The following is a 17,358-nucleotide window of genomic DNA, read 5'->3' on the forward strand; positions in this document are numbered from 1 at the left end:
ACACCAGGTGTCTTGTTACTAACGCTGCGATTAATAAATCCAAGTGTCCGATTTGCCTTATTACGAACATTTATGCATTGATCCTTTTGTTTTAAATTCTTACTAATCATAACTCCCAGATCCCTTTCGCAATCCGACTTCGCAATCACAACACCATCTAGCTCGTATCTTGTAACTCTATCATCAATACCTAACCTCAGAACTTTACATTTATCAGCATTAAACTGCATCTGCCAATCCTTTGACCATTTCAAAACCCTATCTAGATCAACTTGAAGTGATAGTGAGTCCTCCTCCGAATTAATTTCCCTACCGGTTTTCGTATCATCGGCAAATTTGCAAATGTTGCTACTCAAACCTGAATCTAAATCATTTATATATATTATAAACAACAGAGGTCCCAGGACAGAGCCTTGAGGCACTCCACTTACAACATTTTCCCACTCTGACTTGATTCCATTTATACTAACTCTCTGTTTCCTTTGGTATAGCCATGCCCTAATCCAGCTTAATATAGCACCCCCAATACCATGAGACTCTATTTTTTTAATCAGTCTTTCATGTGGCACTGTATCAAAAGCTTTGCTAAAGTCAAGGTATACAACATCGCAATCCTTACCACTATCAACTGCCTCAACAATGCTAGAATAAAAAGATAACAAATTTGTTAAACATGAACGGCCATTTATAAAACCATGTTGCGACTCAATTATTAATTTATGTTTTTCAAGATGAAGACGAATTTTATTTGCTATTATAGATTCGAGTAACTTTCCCACAATAGACGTTAGGCTAATTGGTCGATAGTTAGACGCAAGTGATCTATCTCCTTTCTTAAAAACTGGTATCACATTAGCAACTTTCCAAAACTCTGGCACTCTGCCTGACTCTATTGATTTATTAAATATGGTTGACAGTGGGTCACAAAGCTCCTCTTTGCATTCTTTAAGCACCCTAGCAAACACTTCATCCGGCCCTGGGGATTTGTTTGGTTTGAGTTTTACTATTTGTTTAAGAACATCCTCCCTGGTAACTGCTAAACTCGTCAACCTGTCCTCGTCCCCACCCACATAGACTTGTTCGGCTGAAGGCATATTGTTAAGTTCCTCTTTAGTAAATACAGATACAAAATATTTATTAAAAATACTACTCATCTCTTCATCACTATCTGTTATTTGACCTGTCTCAGTTTTTAATGGACCTATCCTTTCCCTAGTCTTAGTACGATATAACTGAAAAAACCCTTTAGGATTTGTCTTTGCTTGCCCTGCTATGCGAACTTCATAGTTTCTTTTTGCTTTCCTTATATCTTTTTTAACATTTCTAACCAGTTGTACGAATTCCTGTTCTAAAGTGACCTCCCCATTTTTAATCCTTTTGTACCAAGCTCTCTTTTTACCTATAAGGTTCTTCAAATTCTTTGTTATCCACTTTGGGTCATTAGTATACGATCTATTCAATTTGTATGGTATACTACGTTCCTGTGCTTTGTTTAGAATATTCTTAAATAAGTTATATATTGAATCCACATCGAAATCCCCATTTAAGTCACCTATCGCTGGGTTCATGTCTCGCTCCAAGACCGGCCCACACCCCATACCCAAGCCATTCCAATCAATTTGACCCAAAAAATTTCTTAGGCTATTAAAATCAGCTTTTCGAAAATCTGGCACTTTAACAGAATTTTCTCCTACTGGTCTATTCCATTCTATGCTAAATCTGATTTCTTTGTGATCACTGCTCCCTAGCTCACTCCCTATTTCGATGTCATTAATTTGCGTTTCCCTGTTAGTTAACACTAAGTCTAAAATATTATTTTCCCGTGTTGGTTCCTTAATGTGTTGCGTAAGAAAGCAATCGTCAATTAATTCTAGAAAATCTTCTGCTTCACTATTCCCTGTTTTGTTCAACCAGTTTATTCCGCTAAAATTAAAGTCACCCATGACATAAATACTGTTAGATCTAGATGCTCTAGATATTTCATCCCATAGATGCTTTGCTTCCATTCTGTCTAAATTTGGACAAAATGAATAGACATAACAAAGGGGATATTAATAGGGTATTAAAAGTATCAACACAAGACAGAACACGAAACAATGGGTATAAATTGGATAAGTTTAGATTTAGGAAAGACTTGGGTAAATACTGGTTCGGTAACAGGGTTGTTGATTTGTGGAACCAATTGCCACGTAACGTGGTGGGGGTGGGGTCCCTCGATTGTTTCAAGCGTGGATTGGACATGTATATGAGTGGGATTGGATGGTTATAGATAGGAGCTGCCTCGTATGAGGCCAATAGGCCTTCTGCAGTTACCTTTGTTCTTATGTTCTTATGTTATATTCATATATTAAAACATCTATAATATCTGATGTAGTAGATTGCAAGCAGATGGTGAGTAAGAATAACGCGGGGAAGAATCGCTTTATAATGGTCCAGGACGGACCGAAACGTCGTCGTCTTTTCATCTTCTAGTGTGTGGTTTGGTCAACATAATAGATTGTAACTTTGTGAAATACAGTGTTTAAATCTAAAATTTACACCTATGGTCTTATGTATAATCCTCTGTCCTGTGTGACAGGGAATACAAGCAGTATCTTCCATGTAACAATACCTTGATGAATTCCTTCGATTAAGCACAAGTTTATATTAATTTTGTCAATATTAATAATAATAAAGGGAACTATCAGGAGAAAGCGCCAACCTATTACGACTATATATATATAACAGAGGAGAATTGAGATATTAATCTGCGTAATTAGATTCACAAATGATTATTAATTGGGCGGTAGAGCGACGGTCTCTCTTCATGCACTTGGGTGTTCAATCTTAACGGGATGGGTATAAGGTCCACTACCACCTACGGGATAGGAATGGGGGTCTAGTTCAAGTACGTTTATTGAGACAATAAAATACATAAGAATAGAGTAGCTTAGGCACAGAAGACATCTCCCGTCACGCAGGGTGCAGTCGCACCTCCACAGATCTCCAGTATCATCTATTGATACTGGTAATGACTCAAAAAGGCCTCCACTTACGGGCTATTCATGCCCGTGCTACCTTTTGGGTGGCTTAATCTTCATCAATCAAGTAGCTTAGGCTTCTTCTACCCTCCTCTACTTCAAGTCCCTCAAGGAGCGCACAAATCCAGTGAGTACAAATACACAAATCACATTTAACATTGCAGGTTAATATAGTAAGCACAATATATAATAAGTGTTACACTCTTGGGGCAAAATTCTCACAGCTCCTAAGTATTCTGTCTATCATACCATTATCACACATCCAAGCAATTTGATGTGGTACACTATTTATTTCCTTATTTCTATAGTTATCAGTAAGTTGACACTAATACATAATGATCTAAGGTGTGGGCGTGCGACATACTACATAATTTACACTCCTTATCTTTTTCACTGACATCAACACCGTATTGCCAGATATATTTGTATCCTAATCTTAATCTCATGTAAACTGAATCCTTCCAAGCAGACTTTCCTCTGCCAAAGGACAAATTTGTTTATTATTGCATAATTCTTAAGTAAATAAATAAATAATAAATATTTTTTTTTTATTCATGAAAAGTACATACATAGTTGATTTACAAACATAATACTACTGTCCACCATTGCCATTCTCTTAATCTTTTCTTCACCCTCTTGGATCAACTTGATTCTTGTCTTTATTTGTTTCAAAATTGTCTGACATGCAACATCGACAAGAGTTTTTCCGAGGCTCTCACTATCTCACCCCCCACTGCCTGCAGGATTGGGGTCCACCACCGCCACCGGGATGGGTATGAGGTCCACTACCCCCTACGGGATGGGTATGAGGTCCACTACCTCCCACGGGATGGGTATGAGGTCCACTACCCCTCATGGGATGAGTATGAGGTCCACTACCCCTCACGGGATGAGTATGAGGTCCACTACTCCCCATGGGATGAGTATGAGGTCCACTATCCCCCATGGGATGGGTATGAGGTCCACTACCCCCACGGGATGGGTATGAGGTCCACTACTCCCCATGGGATGGATATGAGGTCCACTATCCCCCACGGGATGAGTATGAGGTTCACTACCCCCCACGGGATGGGTATGAGGTCCACTACTCCCCATGGGATGGATATGAGGTGCACTTCACTATGGACTGCATAATAAATATAAAATATAAAATACTTTCAGCAGCTCATGATTCGGGGACCTTTAGTTCTGGATTATGCTTCATTTGTACCAGTTGATTAATAATGTAGGTAAAGTTATTACGTATATATATAACACTTTAACACTTTCATCAAAAACTTATTAGAATTTAACAGAGCGATGTAAGAAAACTATCTTATCATTGGTTAAAAAATATATATATATTAATCTTAATGCACTGTACATGTGGGGGTGATATAAATAACGACTGAGGTAGTGCAGCTGAGGCGACGTACCAACAAGAGGGTCTCAACACTGCCACCAATGATCTGTATCCTCATACAAAAGACGAATCATTGAGAATTATTGGTATATCAACACCCACGAAATCCATATGTATATTAAGTGCAATGTATCTGTATGTGCGTGCACGAGGGCTCTTCCCTGAGCCCCGAGGCTCACAGAAACATGTACGAGAGTCTTTCATGTAATAGGAACATGAGTATAAGCCAAGAGTTATCCCCTGGGCCAACTTGGCAGTCACCCCTGGTGATGCAACCAGCGTCTCTCACAGATAACCGCCGCCGCCCCCTCTAAGCGCGGCTGGCTGGCCGGCCTGCTCTGGATCCACTTATTTCTAAGAGCTTCAGCCTTGATGAACCCTTTCTGCACTTGTGCCGAAATGTGACCCAGTGCCAAAACATATATATATATATTATTTATAGCTCGCAACATCAGTAAACTCTAAACTTTTGCAGGGCTACATGGGGGATATGTATCGAGTGTGATGTACATTTAAACTGTAGACCTAAGTATTTAATTTATTTGATTTAGTTATTTATATACAAGAAGGTACATTGGGTTTGTGAGAATACATAACATCGGTGTGCTTACATTTTTGCAGAGCCACTAACATGCATAGCGTTTTGGGCAGCGTTTCACAATAAAGCGTTTCGGGCATAATGTTTTTCATTATACATTGTGTTTGAGTAATAAGTAAAAAATAATAATGAAACTGCAGAAAGCCTATGCGGGTAGGCTGGTATTTATGCCTAACCTACCCCTGTCGTTGTTTGTTGTTTGTTTTAGATTCAGCTACTGGGAACCAAACGTTCCAAGTAGCACGGGCTATGGTGAGCCCGTAGTGGACTTACCTGGCACAGGAGCGGGGCTGTACCGTCGTGTGTTTGTCCAAACCTGTGCCTGAAACTTCACACTGAGTTTGTTTTTATATCAATGCTGAAAAGCGCTGACAACGAGGTGGAAAAACACCAAGATCAAAGTACAGTAGACTTAATTGATATATCACTTTCCGCCTGTAACGGTCTTATCACCTCCAGCGATACCCAGAACTGGTCTTTAAAGAGAAAATTACTGCGTGACGGAGGGGGGGGGGGAGGGTTCTTGAGAAACATGGGGGATTATGTCTTGCAATTTATATCTGATAAAAGTCCTTATAGGCGAAGTGTCATCTCTAAATAAAGTCTCCAGGACTTCTTCCATCTTAAAAGTTTCTCAACATTCCCGTGATGCTACTTGGTAACAGGTTTGACGGCCAGGGGCCTCAATCATCACGGATACTACCCAACTGATGTTTCTTGTCAGCCTGAACTTGGCGGTGAGTCATCGTATAGAGTCCCCTGGCTGATGGGAGGAGGCCCCTAGGTGATAGGAGAGAATTCCTAGGCGACGTGAGATCCACTGGTGATAGGAGAGGGTCCCTAATTGATGGGAGAAAATTCCTGTGTAACAAAGGGCTAAATGCAGAGTAGAAGCAACAGCCCTCGGGGGGAGGGGGTAGAAAAAGCCTAAGGTACTCTATCCTTTGAGATGTATTTATTTCTTATCTCAATAAACATACTTGAACAGCCCAGAGAAGACGTAACGTTCCAGTTTGGCAGCAAATAGCTGCATCTGAGATCCTGCCTTCCTTACTGTGGCTGTTCAAAGCGTGGTTGATGTCTCCCACTCTATGGGACCAACCTCTTGTGCTGGACGGTAGGGCAACTATGTCGCTTCTTGCAGGTCGACGTTCAATCCCCGACCGTCCAAGCGGTTGGGCACATTCCTCCCCACCCCACGTCCCATCCCAAATCCTTATCCTGGCCCCCTTTTAAGTGCTATTTAGTTGTAATGTCTTGGCGTTTTCCCCTGATAATTCCCTCCCACTCTATGGGTCGGAGGTTCGAGGCTCCTAGGGCCCAAGTGAATGAAATGCTATTACTGACGTTTATTGTGGTTGACAATTTACATGACTGGGGCGTGGATCACCTAGTTTCTTCATGTTTGAGTGACAGCCCAGGGAAGGCTTAAGATTCCAGTTGGGCAGCAGTTAGTTGCTTCTGGAATGCTTCCTTGCTGTGGCTGTCCATAGAGTGGTTGATGAAGCTACCGTTCCCCGCTCGTATGACCTGCACTGCGGAAAATCAGGGGGATTGGCACTCAAGATACGATGAAGTCAATGACATAATTAAGAGGAGCCTTGCTCTTGCCCAGTGTCCAGCAAAGAGAGAGCCTCGCAATCTAATGAGCCGTAATTTTGTTAATTGTTCCATACCGACCGGATAGAATCACACTACGCCCAAGGACAAATGGCCGACAATTAGTGTAGCACTATACTTGCGTATCGACCTTGGTAGCCACATACATTACCCTCTCTGTCGGTCAAGCAGGAGCCGCGGCCACACAGAGAAAGATAAAAATCCATCAAGTACAGGGAAATGGATCACCGGTACAACTTTGTTCCAATAGATCCGAGACCCTTGGTCCATGGGGGAGTAAATACAAGAAGGTTTAAGGCTCTCGGTTCCAGGATCATCGAAATAACAAGAGATCGTTGAGCTTTCTCTTCCAGCGCCTCAGTGTGGCAATCCAGAGGGGGGAACGCGCGCTGTATCCTTGGTTCGGGTCCGGAGTCGGAAGAGTTAGAAGAAATCTACAGCCTCTAGGAAACAAACTTCCCTTATTTCTTCTTAATGTCCACATTTTGTACCAATAAGCTTGGTTACAAAAATGTGTTCAACTGTGTAACCTTATATAGCAGTCAAACCCTTCATGCAAACTGCACCTACTATCAAGAAGAACCTTATATATATACCTGAGTAATATACATACATATATACATACATACATACATACATACATACATACATACATACATACATACATACATACATACATACATACATACATACATACATACATACATACATACATATATCTTCAGAAGGAATTATCATTCCTTTTGAAGATGTATTATTAAATACGGAAGTACTTAAGGAAATTCCTGTTTCAATTCTTCCTTCGTGGTCTGACACTGTCATATATATATATATATATATATATATATATATATATATATATATATATATATATATATATATATATATATAACCTATATATATATATATATATATATATATATATATATATATATATATATATATATATATATATATATATATATATATATATATATATAACTAACTAACCTATATATATATATATATATATATATATATATATATATATATATATACATATATATATATGGATGGCTCGAAGGATCATTGTCTACTGACGTGTCTACTTGACGGAAACACGAATGCCGTGCAGAAAATAAGTCACAGTAACAACATGGCTGAAAAGATTGATGTTAATAAAAGGGACATGGATACGTTGCTCTGTGACAGTTTCCGGCCTGGAGGTATATACTTCAGGCCATGGGAATATAGAGAAACCGATACTAACCAATATCAAAATGGAGAACAACGTCGAAGACTTTAAAAGTAATTACATTCAACTGCGATGTGTTCAAACCCCGAATGTGTGAATTACTTCAACAAGCTTCGTAATAAGTGTTCGTAATTCCTATTTTGAAAGAGCACTGGCTTAATTTTTATGAATTTGAAACCCTCTCCAAATTTGTCGATGGTTCTTTCTACACTGTCAGTATTTTTTGTATTATTTTCTACCACAGACGTGGCCACACATTTACAATGCTATTAGAACTGCCAATATTGAAATGTGTGATGACTGCACAGGTCCTGGAAGACCTTGTGGTGGTACTGTTACTGCCATCCTGAGGCATAACAACATACAATGTAAAGTTGATGTCAATACTGTATCAGGTCGCTCTACCGCTCTACCGATGTAGAGCGGTAGAGCGACCCATGAATTTTGGGGTGTTTGTGGGGATAAAGTTTTATGAATGAAAAATAAAGAGTTCATATAGAATAATAGCAAATGTCACTGATGATGCCTCTGGGTCCAATAATATATGTAATGATTTCAAAGATAAATACTCCACGTTGTACAAGAGTGCGAGGTATAGGGCAGATGAGACTGAAACTAACCTAACTACAGCACTATGTGAGACCTGTATGCACCCTGCTCCTTAATGTTAAACACAAGCACACTGTAATCCCTGTAATGACTGAGAAAGCAGTAAGAAAGCTAACAATTAAAGTTGTGATAGCCCATTTAACATATACTTTGACAACCTTAAACATGGAACGCCAAAACTGTATGTTTTTCTAAGTGTCTCACACGCATTCTCTCCCCATGGTACGTCGCCATCAGTAATAAACACATCTGTACTTGTTCCCATTCCAAAGAACTGTCGAGCTTCTACTGTATGTCCTCCTCTGATAACTACAGAGTTATAACTACTAGGCTAACCAATGAGCATCCTCAGGATGTAGCCCACAACACCTGTCTAACTTTCAAAAATATAAAATGATAGGTGAACAGAAGCATCAGGTGAAAGGAAATGCTGCCCAAATGAGTCCATCCTGCCACCTAACTAACTGGGATAGGCGATGTCAGGGTTGTATTTATTTGTAAGAACGCAAAAACGATGATGATAAATTGTCAGCATGACATGTCATTCTTACAGGCATCAGGATGAGTGGCAGAAAATTATAATTCAACATTGAAGTGGCCATCTTAGGGGGTTGAGTTTGGATCGTCCATAAACATGAAGACACGTGATGAGGATAGCAAGCAACACAACCACGGAACTTACAGAGCTAAGGTACCTGTCATGACTACTCGACTGCATAACGTTATATGAGGCAAGAGTTCGCTTACAACTTTAGTATGTACGGCTTTGAGTATGTTTCCTAGCTAGCCTGCCAGGGATAGAGAGAGGGGGAGAGGGAGGTACGACACAGCATGTGGACACCACACACCTTACTGTGGATATATTAGCACCTGAAGAACTTGCCCTTGAGAAGCTAATCACTATTGTCGACCAAACAAAGGAATGAGGTACAGCCGAAACTGAGGCTTCATTCGTGTCTCCATTCAACAAAGGGAGTCGGAAAGGGACACTTGCAGTCAGTGAGTCCAGGAAATTTGGCCATTGCAGTGTGACCCCAGCACTTCCCATGCCTCTTATGCTTCAACTTATATAAACAGAATAAATCATATATATATATATATATATATATATATATATATATATATATATATATATATATATATATATATATATATATATATATATATATATATATATATATATATATATATATATATTGCGCAATTCCTGACATTTTTCCTTCCTTTACAAGCAGGAAATCACCCTACTTGAAGTGTGTAATATGAGCTATATTACTGGTGAACTTCCTCCCCGCGGATCATCATCATCAGAGCAACAGGTGGAGTTCGACCATACGCATGCAGCCTAGCCACTACGACGGTCTACCCGCTGGACCACGAACTCTCACAAAGAGGTCTGTACACAACATCCCGTAGCTTCCAGCCTCGCTCTTGAAGGAGCTCATGCTACAGTAACTGGACCAGAGTGTTAGCATTACAGTATACGAGTGTTCGAACCCCGCCTATTGCCTTAATGCATAGCGTTAAGTTTGTCATTAGATTCTCCAAGGAAACTGAATAGCTGATGTTTTGCCGGTCAATTTCTAATTTGTTGATCTTTTCTAATTTGTCTATTTTGTTTCTAATTTGTCTTGTTGATCAGTGAGGTACTTAATATAGATTTACTTGCTTTCTCAAAATATCTAGTTAAAGACCTCCATTTTAACAGCCCTGGCAGGGTCAATGGCATATGTATGGAGTAATTTGTTAACATTTGTAATTGTATGAGGTCAGTTCTTAATATTAGAGTACAACAGATCCACCAGTTGTGTAACAAGCAGAGAGCTGGGGATTCCTCAAGTGCTTTGCACACCCCAGATAAAATTGATCAATGGTGCATACATTGCAATATGAGCGCACAGGGAAGATAAATCGAGAATTCAGGTAGGACACCGGTCAACTTGGGACGTCCATGCATAGGTGTCATCACCTAGAGTCGGGATATTGCATGATGACCAACTTATGATATAAGGTCTAGAAAACCTTATTGAGCTTGGGTTAAGAAATTTTATGGATAATAAAATATTTTCCAAAAGAATACAGTAGCTTAGGCTATTTCAATCTTCCTCTATTTCAGGTCCCTCAAGGGGCTCACAAAGCATACCTGAAAAGGGTTTCGAGTTTTTCTACTCTCCGAGCCTGACCTAAGGTCAGGCTCGATTTTTTATAACTTTGTCCAACAGGCTGTTGCTTGGAGCAGCCCGTAGGCCCACATACCTACTACAACCCGATTGGTCCGGCACTTCTTGCAAGAACATATCTAAATGTTTCTTGAAGATATCCACCTTTGTTCCGGCAATATTTCTAGTGCTTACTGAACGGGTATTGAACAGCCGTGGACCCCCAGATGTTCAGACAGTGCTCTCTGATTGTTCCTATAGCACCTCTACTCCTCACTGGTTCCATTCTGCACTTCAGATTCAAAGTCATGCAGTACACAAATATAATAATCATATTGTACATTACAAATACATTTACAATCATTCAATAGTCATGACAGTACTGAACTTGGTGATAGCTCACTAGTGACGCCGTCATTCTGAATGGAGGAGCGGGGTGCTGTGTGAGGTGAGACTGTAATTAAGTAGCACCTGACCTCACCCTCTCCACCTCTCTCCAAATCTCCCCCTCTCTTGTTTTCTACCCATCTCTCCTCCCCATCTCTCTTTCCCCTATCTCTCTCTAAAATTATTATTATTAAGCACTTTTATCAATATAGATATATATAACAAAGTAGCGTCTACATCCAGTTGTAAGTCTATGAAGAGTTTTATATGATAACAAATATATACAATCATTATTATATAATGCGAATTTTGCTGCCATATATTAGTTGTATTATTGTGTTTGGTACTGGTGTGTGCTTTTGGTATTTGTGACGATGTCAACACCATCTGTTGAGCGCACCCGACCCCATTTTCAGTTTCCCGGTAAAAGGCTGTGATTTTACTGACACGTGTAGTTTCCTTCTTACAATATAATTTTTACTCCTCAGAGGTGATGTGGACGGTACCTTGGTCAACAATAGTCAGTTCACCCAGAGCAGACTTGAACTCAAGACTTATTCCAGTAGAAACGAGTAAGGTCGAGACGGTGAATTGTCTGTGAGAAAGAATGAACGTCGGTGATTGGACCGACGTTCCCGGAATGGCCCAATTTTGTTACTAGATGGAATTAACGTCCGTCTGTCCTTCACCTATAACAAATCACGGCTTGTTATAGGTGAAGCCTATCGAGGAAGCCAGCCAGCATGTTGCTGGAGAGCCGAAGTGGCGTTTTGACAGTGATGAATCTGTGGAGGACTGGCCTATGATTTACTGAGAAAGGTGGACTGTCTCGCTGGGATTGAAGATGGCATTAGTTTTTGTTTTTTTAGTGTCCTATGTGAAAGTGACACCTGCGGTGTTATGTGTTGTACGTATGTAATAAGTGCATTTAGTTAAAAAGTACACGTGCTCTAATCTCTAACAAGTATTGTTGAATAGCAAGAAGAAATCTCAAGGAGAATGTGGTGAGTGATCTTACTCCAGTTGTTAGTTTAATTTACATAAATAATATATAATTAGAATAGTGTGAGTAATATATGGGTTAAACATTCGTTCCTCTGTTACTGATGCAAATTAATGATGCTTCGTGGGACCCGGCGATGGTGCCAGTTTTCAACTGTCATTTTAAAGGAGGTGTATCAAGCTTATATGTCGGTAACTACTATATATTATTAGAATGTTAGTATAGATTAATGATTATGAATTACAGGAGACAGCTTGTGGCTAGCTAATGGAGTTAACTGATATAGTATTAAAGCGACAGCGTGTATATAATGGACGATTAGAATAAGTGTTGCAACTGGGAGCATGTCAGCCAGCAGCTGGCATCTATCTTAATTCAAATTAGTGGCGGGCAGAATTTCATTAGGATAGGGCATGTGCAGTTTGCCATTGTACACTTCTTTCCGTTGTTATGAGTAGGTATTTCAGAAGTGTACTCTAGTGATCATATCAGCCCAACCTCCTGTTTAGATAGTATTAACAGTAACAGTGTGGACCATCTTGCACGTATTGACGTACTGGACAATTAGAAAGTAGAATTTGGTACTATTGAATTTTGGACAAACCGGAAAAGATTTTGTATTTATGTTGATGATAAAACTAACCTAATCTACCCGTCCTAGCCCTAATAAATAGGTAAAACCCTAGTTTGTGCCTCGGAGAGGCTGCAGGATCCAGTAAGTTCAGTAGAACTTCGGTTTCAACTCCTTCTGACCATGTCGTAGCTCAGTCGATTAAGGCAGCGTCTGGGATGTTCTTGGATGCAGGTTCGAATCCTCGTCACGGCCCTTGTGGGTTTGTTCATAAATAGGCCTTTATGCTATATATGTTCTATACTAGGCCTACGAATATTTAAGTTTATAGATTTTTTTTGTCTGGACTCTATAAAGTGAATAGTACCAAATTCTACCATCTAATTGTCAATTACAGCTTCGTACAGGCCTTATACAGTTTCGTATATTCTTATGCTCCTGTGTATAATATCATTACGTCATCTTCCATTAAATATTTATCGTCTGAAATTTTCTTGGCAGTTCTCGCTAATCCTTACATGCTTTACTGCTTCTTTAAATTCCTAGTTCCTCAATCCCATCATTTGAGGATCATAACAAAGGTCACAAAGACTCTACATCATGTATCCTATTTACTCTATCATATCTATAGATATTATCTTATCCATGTAATCTATGATTTGCGTGTCATCGATGACTTCCTTCAGCGCACTTGTACCGCTGATAATGCCATCAACAACGTAACTTTATTTTACGTCTTTGTTTTTAGACCTTATATGTTAACATGTAAATGAAATCGAATGTTTTTAGATTACACTGAGCGGGAGAATGTCTTGATAGGTCCGTTATTGGGGCATACCATAAGCAACGTACAGCAATTACTGTACCTCTCAAAACCATTAAACTCCAATAATGTTCTAACCATCAGTGCCATCAATAAAATGAGATAATCTTGCGAGACGACTCATGACGACCAGGAGAATACTTCCCCTCGCATGCAACCCTCTTCGGTTAATTCACTGAAGCACGCACTCTACACGGGCCTTAGTGTGTAGTTACATACTTACACTTATAAACGTATAGAGCCGGGTCCAAGAACTAACTTCTGATACAGTGAATAACTGTTTGAAAATATGCACTTAAGTCCGTAGAGTTTAATTTAAGACCGCAGACTACTTTGACCTCCACTTCATATAGTCTAGGGTAGCTGCACTAATGCAGATGTACCTCATAACTTAATAAAAAAAAAAAAAAAACTTTGACCTCTGAATTGGACTCGTATAAGTCTTGGCTACAAGTATCTCTGGCAGTTCGGCTTGTATAGGGACCTAGATGAAGTAAAGTGTAAAGTGTGTGGACAAAGACAGGGACACACACTCGAACACTATATCTTGGATTGTAGTAAAATTGAGCCATTTAGAGAAAAATCTAAGCTCACTCTGTATGATATGGCAAACTATCTTATTACCATGGATAAATTACCTGAAATCCTTGCACTGTATCCACATTTCGCTTCCAGTAGATGAACGACATATGAGATTCAGAAGCAAGTAGTGTATTGAGGACTAATAATAAACAGAAGCTCCCCTATGACTCTGTAATATCCCCATTGGTCAAACTATTATGTATTAGCGATAAGACCTACCATTAATGTATGATGACTTACTGTAAATATATAGCTCTTGACATAGCACTTTCTCTGTAACTAGCTGACATTGTAACTATAAGGTGTGAAGCATAGATGAAATTGTTTATGTAATAATCTAAGATGTCTGATAAAGACCTTTTGTGCCCTCTGTAATGTTTTTTGCGCTACCGCTCACAGGATGGGTATGGGGTGCACAATAAACTAGCCACCTTCGGCGGCAACAATCAAAATCTGGGAGAGGTCACAAGCTTTTTTTATAATTATATTACATATCGTATATCATTTATCATATAATTATTATTATGAAGAGGCTCCTTGACATGAAAACTATTTCAAGGATTCCACAAGGGAGCCCCAAGGATAAAAAGATTGAGAAACGCTGGGCTAGAGGGTGGCGCAGGTGCCACGGCATGTGCAGACTTCCCAAGGGATTTGGGCGTAGCAGAGACAGGAGGAGGAACACTGAATATATAAGACACCGACCTCTGTACTTGCATAAAAGACGCCGAGAAAGGTGTGCCATGTGGGAGGAGGGATAGGCGAGTTCTGAGGCTGGCACTTGTTTATTTATCCGCACCACCTAACGTGTTGTGGGTGACGCTCCACCTTACTCTTCCATTTCAACAGCTGGCATTAGCTGTTGTATTAACTTATATAATTCGTTGCTGTGGTTTCTCTGGCATGTAGGTCAGCTACATAAGTTTGACGTCAAATTCAATAAACATTCAAAAACCTTATTCAATAATAGTTGTACATTTATCATTTAGTTAAATTATATAAAATTAGGGTACATCTATGTTTATAAAAAACTGTCTGCCAGTCTGTCTGTCCGCGGTTGGAGGTCAGATGCTTGGTGCTAGCCTCGCCCAACTTTCCAACGTGAAAAATGGGGGTATATGAGCGTTAAAGGCCAGTCGGGGTCAGCCAAAGTGTCCCTCTTTCAAGAAGAAAGAGTTCCTATTCCAAACCCTAAAGACTTCAACGAAGTTTGAAGATAAGATTTCGTCTTCGAGTTAACTACGTTGTTACAACACTCCATCAAAATAACAATTGTGAAAATAATGTTGCGAGTTTGCCGGGATTGAATGTTATAAGAGAGGGATGGAGTGGGGGGGGGAGAGGAACGGAAAGGGGGGGGGGGGAGATTTTGAATGAGAGAATGAAAAGTGGAAAAGAAAGGTGGAAAGGGGGGGAGATGGGGAGGGGGAGGAAAAGAGAGGGGGGGTTATTGGGAGAGAGGGCATAGAGATGTGAAGGGGAAGCGAGACCCGGGCACCACCGGTTACCTCATCTTGTTATTTGCATGAGACTATCCAGTAATCATTTTCACAGACATTTAGTGAAGAATTCTTGCTTAACAATTGATAGTTTCGGGAACCACGTCCCCCTGAACCAGTCACTGGCCAGGCTTTTTTGATGACCTGATCATTCAAGCTGTTTAATTGTAACTCAAGAAAGCTTGCAAGGAATCTGTACAGAAACTAAATACAGTACTTTAAGTTAAGGTGTTAAATAGCCTTGATCTCTTAATGCATTTATTGAAATGCTTATCTTAAAGCATGAGTAACGAAATTATTATGTATAGGGTTTAAAATTCCTGGTTATATTAAGGAAAATAATGTATTTTCATGATGGTTAGGGGAACTATATAGTTTCCAATTACTTATTATATAGTATAACTTGGTCTGGTATTGGACTTAAGAACCTCCGAAGGGTTAACACTGCGAACAACAGCTTACTGACCAACCAGCAAGTATACTTCACTTGTGAACACAGATCAATAGATCAGAACTAGAGTAAACCCCACACCTACACTAGCTACAAGGGAGAAGAGCTGGCCACACGAGGGCTTAACCTAACCGTGCAATGTTCATGAGGCTATTCGCAGTCCCCCTCAACCACGCCTATGGATTATTTCCATGGCATGGTCTATCTTGGGGCTGCTCCGTCATGGTTTAGTTACCATAGTATGATGGCAGGTTAACTTATGGGAATATTGCAAGAATATTTGAAACTGTGTTGGTGTGTCTGTTCATGATGTGGAAGTTTTTCTACTTGTGTAAAGTAGGAATGTATATATTTATCTCTCAGCATGTTCGGTAATATGTTTATTGTTTGTAATGTGTGTCTATGTATGCATTAACACGATGTACTGAACGGAGTGAGAATAGCTTGAGCTACCTCATCCCTTTGTGTGTATTTGACCTCAATAAACTTATTTCAATTTCTGGCGATGCCAGAGGCGCGTCAGTGAGGATAGTGACAGATGATGCTAGTCTCGGCTGAATCAACAATTAAACCTATCTTATTATTTTAGTTTCTGTATTTTTAATATTGCAAAAAATATATTAATTTGATTTTTACGTTTTCAGTCGCTGTAAGGTATTTACTTTTAATTAAATAAATTGGAAAGAAGTAGAAGCGCAGGTCACGATGATAACATTAGGCAGTAATGTTCTTAACGGTGGAAATAGTGGTCAGTGTATGCGTTAGCTATTGTATTTGTGTTGGTTAGTGAGCACAGTATATGTCAGCTATTATGTAAGTGTTAGAAGTAGTGGTCACAGTGTTGGCAGTAGTGATCAGTGAGTTTTTTTCTACCACAGACGCGGCCATACATTTACAATGCTAACCAGCATATATACATTTCCTTCTGTCCTCCATGGACAGAGTTAGAGATCTGTTAAACATAGAATTCAGGGATTTATTGAACAATCAACCACAGAAGGTGATTGTAGTGCTTTTAAGATGCTAATCTAACCTACAGACATAAATATTTTATCACAGTGGTGCCAGTAGTGGCCATAGTGTTGCTGTATTAGTGGTGGGTGTTGTGGGCGTGCAGCTGGTGTTACAGAATGAGTTAGCTAAATCTAAATTAATTTTTTGGAGTGAACTGGCATGAGTTGGCGAGAGGTTGAATTATTACTCGAGTTAATGTAAATAACGTATGCAACATATTAAATTATCTTTGTTAAAATAAAGAATTATTAGATTATTAATACATATGTATATCTAGATGTATAAAGTGCAGGGTGGTCACTTAGGTGTACCAAAAGTGGACTATTTCAAGACAAGATGCCAATGAAGTTTACTAACAAACCTAAAACAGGTTTTTACATTGTGGA

The 17,358-nt window shown here is 39.5% G+C and overlaps 1 protein-coding gene across 1 annotated transcript in view; it reads right to left on the reverse strand.

The window, feature by feature from the left end:
* The window catches only part of LOC123760663 (globin D, coelomic), a 65,059-nt gene that overhangs the window by 20,459 nt on the left and 27,242 nt on the right, over nt 1-17,358 (reverse strand). The window lies entirely within an intron of this gene.

This window comes from Procambarus clarkii, chromosome 21 (genome assembly GCF_040958095.1).
Source record: "Procambarus clarkii isolate CNS0578487 chromosome 21, FALCON_Pclarkii_2.0, whole genome shotgun sequence".
Classification (NCBI taxonomy): domain Eukaryota; kingdom Metazoa; phylum Arthropoda; class Malacostraca; order Decapoda; family Cambaridae; genus Procambarus; species Procambarus clarkii.